General features: G+C 36.7%; 1 non-coding gene across 1 annotated transcript; it reads right to left on the bottom strand.

Moving 5' to 3' along the window:
• Positions 1-395: 395 nt before the first annotated feature.
• Positions 396-467, bottom strand: TRNAD-GUC (transfer RNA aspartic acid (anticodon GUC)). The gene has a single exon. It is a non-coding gene; the product is annotated as a tRNA-Asp (tRNA).
• Between the last annotated feature and the right edge of the window lie 5,029 nt (positions 468-5,496).

Below are 5,496 nucleotides of genomic sequence, written 5' to 3' on the forward strand. Positions count from 1 at the left end.
ATATATATATATATATATATATATATATATAGAGAGAGAGAGAGAGAGAGAGAGAGAGAGAGAGAGAGATAGTTTACTTGACGCTTTAGGTCATTTTTTATTTTTCTCTTTCCTTGATTTTTCGTTGTTTTAAATACTATGCGAACCGAAGGATTTCCTCATTTTTTCCAGGATGCTGGGTAAAATTGTGTCCTTATTCGAACTCGGACGTACCGAATCTACACTCACTAACCATTCAAATGTAGAGTTTTAAATGCATATGGAATATAAGAAAAAAAAGACACCCTCCTTTGTAATTCTAATATATTTCTATAATTACGAGATAGTCAATTTATTGTATAGCCTACAATATAAATATAAAAAAGCATCACGTTTACAATGGTTAAAAAAATAAACCTCCCGGCGGGGAATCGAACCCCGGTCTCCCGCGTGACAGGCGGGGATACTAACCACTATACTACCGAGGACTGCCTAACCTGCTTTCAGAGTGAAATATTTACGATCTCTGTAGGATTGGGTTGCCATTTCTACAAAACATTTATGTTAGAATAAAAGATTCCCTTTGTATGAGCTTGGCTGTCTTAGAACAGAATGATTTTCAATTTCTCTTCGTGACTGAGACGTGACTTCAGTGTACGTTACCATCTATATAGAGCTTTTTAGTAAGACGTGCATATCGGAGCTATTCCCTCTGTAATGAAAAAGAGTCATCTTCCCGTAAACTTTCAATGCGACAAATCCTGTACTGTTACTTATTTGCATGAAGGTTTTTTCCACATTTCGCACTTTATTTGGAGGGGTGTGTGAATAGCGCTAGAAACGACTAATACGAGTATCATAACTTTGGAAACTAGATAGCTTAATATTTAACATGCTATTAAATGAAGGAATAAAGTAGGTTACGATAATTTAAGGGTCATAAGCTGCGTTCTTGAATTTCTGTGTTGTTAAGAGATGACCAGGGAACATGTATGAATTAGTTTAACATTTTATAAATACCAGATAGTTTAAGTAGTTTCTTAATATTCTATCTATCTATTCATCTTCTATATGAATAAAAATGAAAGAGACTATGTTTGTGACTTAATAACTCTTGAACTACTTGACCGATCTGGATCAAATTTTCAACATGGGTGAAGTTCGGGTCTGGGATGGTTTTTATAATTTCACTTTGATGGTGCGACTTAGGGGAGGGATGAGATATATAAAAACGATGGAAAATGGCCGATATTAGTGAAGAATTCATAGTTTTCGGGGTCCCTGATTTGAGCCATGACACTTCCGATGCCCTTTAAAAATATATATATATATATATATATATATATATATATATATATATATATATATATATATATATATATATATATATATATATATATATATATATATATATATACAGAGAGAGAAATGATCGAAAATGACCGATATGTGAGAGGGCTTCAATAATAGTAAAAAATGCCCTACAAACGGTACATACTACTAATTTTTCTTACTTTAATCCAGCGAAGTGAGTAATTGACGATAGTTGTTCATATATTGCAGTCTGCGTATTATTCTCTATAATTCACAAATGAAAAGGCTTGCAAAAAGCCCTAGCAGTAGGGATGCGCACGAGACGAGTCGAGACAGGATTTTCCTGACAAAATTCGAGTCGAGACACGTCTCTTTCAATAGTAAAATATACTTTTTTCGAGACGAGACATCACTTTTACAGCACATTTTCGAGACGAGACAGCCACAAATCTTGTCTCGTGCGCATCCCTACCTAGCAGCACAGATGGTAGGCAAGACGACTGCCAACTTTTGCCCTATATTTGTAAATGGCCGCTTTGTCAACCAACTCAATTGCCAACGTTATATCTAAAGAAAGAAGGAGAATTGTGATTGGGAGTGCGAGGTGCAAACTGTTGCATAACTGATTTGTTGGTTTGCGAAGATATAATTTTAATTACGTTGGGTTAATGTATTCAAATCCGTGAAGCAGGAGCGTCTTTTCAGACTTTGCTTGAGGGAGTCAAGAGTACCACCTACATAAGACTCACGTTTTGTAGTAGCATATTAGTAGATAATCGATTAAAGTACATGCAGGGCCGCGGTGGCTCAGTGGTAGAGCGTTCACCTCTGGTGCTTGGGGTCCCGCGTTCGATCCCAGACCCCGCCAAGTGAACTTTGTGGTGGACAAACACCGTGTGCGTGGGTTTTCTCGGGGTTCTCCCGTTTCCTCCCACTGTCTTCATTCCACCATTTCATTCATTTCTCATAATCACCGTCTCCTTTAGCATAACCGGCATAACCGTGGGACGTAAAACTCAAAGATTTCGATTAAAGTACATGTATTCCTCAAATCACGCCCATGGCGTGAAGTCCCTGGGTTGATCCCAGCTCTCATAAGTAGGTTTTGCGTGTAATGGACAAACATTGCGTGTGTTGGTTTCTCGGGGTTCTCCCCTTTTCCTTCCATTTCGTTCATTATAATAATCATCACTGTCTCCCTTAGCGTCGGATCATAATCGTGAGACGTTAAGTTAAAAAGGATGCCTTTCCTCAAAATATACTGAAGCGTAAGACGATCTTACAGTAAGATTATTCGAAGCTCACACAATAATTTGTTTATCTTTCATACTCTCCATGTGATATAAGTACCAGAAGCAAGAATCAATAACTTAGTTACATTTTCATAATTAAATTAAGTTGAAGTTTTATCCACTAAGTTCACTATTAACCTATATTTTACAAATATTAATGTTAATAGAAAAATGATAGGAAAAAAGAAAACGCTTTAATTCCTTCTTAGTCGACATACATTCTTCCAGAATTTAATTTTACATACTTGTTCACAACAAACTTCACTTCAGTCTCCTTCCATAAAATATCTGTAGCGTAAGGTTAAGAAGTTTCGTTTCTCGAGAACAGACCCCAAGGAAATTCGCTCCCCGTGATAGTCCAAATCTCCTAACACATGACTCTAGTTCCTAATTTCTTCCTATAAGACTTCATGTGCAGACAGTTGATTTTTTTTTTAATGAGCTGTTTTAATCAATTTTAGTAGCACTATTTTATCTATTGCTATCCATATGTTTCCGAAGTCATGAAGTTGGCGCTCACGAATTCGAAACTCATGCTTATTTGTCCTCAACCCCACAAAGTGAGCATGAAGTTGAGTGAATGTGATGTGAGCATGAGGTCGAATAAGCATGAGGTCAGATTGATCTGATTTGAACATGAGATCCAGTGAGCCTGGTGTCAAAATGATGTGATCGTTAGGTCGAGTATGATGTCAATGTGATGCTGTGAGATTAAGGTCGGGTGAGGGTGATATGACAATGACATGAACGTGAGATTGAGTGAGGGTGATGTCGAATGGGTGTTGTGAGCATGAGGTCGATTGAACGTGATGAAATGAAGTGAGCATCAGGTTGAGCGAACGTGATGTCAGAATGATATTGTAAGCGTGAGGTCGAGCGAGCGAATTATCGAAATGTTGAGAGCATGGTGTCGAATTACTGTTGAGTGAGCATATTCTTGATATATGTGAGTTCGAGAGAGAGTGATGTATTGACGGTAGGAATGTGTGGTTAGACCAAAGAGGGCATCTTTGCTGCTATCAAAGATTAGCAGTAAATCGCTGAAAGAAGCTTCTGTGAAAAAGTGTGCGTTTGCATCCCTAGCAATCTATTTTACTCGTATTGATGGTAGGGTCCCGGGTTAGATTCCTGGTAGGGTCTCGGTCGATATAGTGTAACAGCTTTTTCACGTCAGCCATCCTGAGTGAAGTTTCTTCTGAATTTTCTTCGTTCACACCAGGCAAATTCCTGAATGGTATCTAACATACAAGTCTCAGGCCAATACCTTCCTTTCTTCCTTCCTCCCTCCCTCGGATCGCCGAGGAACACCATCTCCATGGGCGGAGATATGGGAGGCATTGCCCCCAACTTATTAACAGAAGCTTTTCTTGCATCAATTTAATGACAATCATCGACGAAACAATTGAGTACGTAGTTGAAAACATTTCATTGATACTTTGTCCTCTTCTCATTCGCCATCAAGAGTGAATTTGCACAATAGTGCGAAAGTAGCGGAACGAAAATCGTGAATTCAGAATAGCCCTATGCCACGTCATTTGCAACTGCAATATCTTTTGTGAAAACAAATAATCAAAAACTCATGCGAAGGATATTTCGATATGCACTATCATACAATTTAACCTAATATAGCGAATGAACTTTCTTTCCTTCTTTTCTTTTTTTCTTTTTTTTTTTAAAGTAGATTAGACTTAGAAAGGATGATTTTAAAATATGGAAAGTCACGCTCTGGAACTGTCCCCTATTATGTGAGAGGAAAAGAAAATACGACATTCTTAGCGTAGCATGAGTGATACATGATAGATTATCATAATTATGTATTATGTAACCGGCCATAGCCAGTTATTATGGCATTAATCAACGTGTCAAATTTCGTTTCATATTGTTTTGTCACTTCTTAGCACCAAATAGCGAAATAACTTCATTTACATAATATTATGGGTAGGTAAAATTTAAAATTGCGTTTCGGTGGTTCAAATTTTCACGACAGGAATTGAACATATCTCATTGGATCCGAATAACAGACAACTCTTATTCTTGAGATTTTATTTTATTAAATACTGCTCAGGTGGTTTTCTTCATATTTCATAAATAAATCCTTCATTTATCAATCTTATAATGTGCCATAAGCAATTTCTTCTGAAAAAAAAAATCACAGGTATTAGTTTGGTCTTGAAGGTGAATTTTCTCGGTAAGATTCTCCAAAAACGCTAGTTCTATTCAAATTTCATAAGCTCTACAATAGTGTTAACGTTTGACGATATATATATATATATATATATATATATATATATATATATATATATATATACACTAAAGATTTTACCAATCGATAGACCGTATTGTGCTGAACAAAATGGTATGCGTGAATATAAAAGCCCATGCATAGTTTCCATAAAATGGAGGAAGATTATTTACTTTGTAAACCTAAAAATTATTGCTGTACAGAAAGGATCATGACACGTAGCTTTTGAAGTTAAACTTATATTAAAATATACTGTTTGTTATGATACAGTACCGGTCAAAAGTTTAGCACCATTTCGGATTTGAGTGAGATACTACTGTGGAGCTTCTATTTTGCTGCATTAATTTCTTAGCCGTGCATCACATTGCATAATGTAAACAAAAGGTTGGAAGCATGGGCGCCCGAAGGGTGGATCCCGCCCCCCCCCCCTTGCTGAAGAAACTATATACATAATAAAGGAAACCACGTATATTAAATACCAGAAATACCAGACGTAATATAGCAACCATGGAGATGCCCCCCTGGAAAATTTTCTTTGGGCGCCCCTGGTTGGAAGTATGAGACAGTAGTTTGGTTTCGTTTGGAAGATACAATGACATAAATTTGAAAGAACAACAAGTTGTAAATGTTTTTTGTACTTCTCTCTAGCTTGTTCATGTGTCAATGTTT

The sequence above is a fragment of the Thermobia domestica genome, chromosome 8, assembly GCF_964235325.1.
Source record: "Thermobia domestica chromosome 8, izTheDome1.hap1.1, whole genome shotgun sequence".
Lineage (NCBI taxonomy): Eukaryota > Metazoa > Arthropoda > Insecta > Zygentoma > Lepismatidae > Thermobia > Thermobia domestica.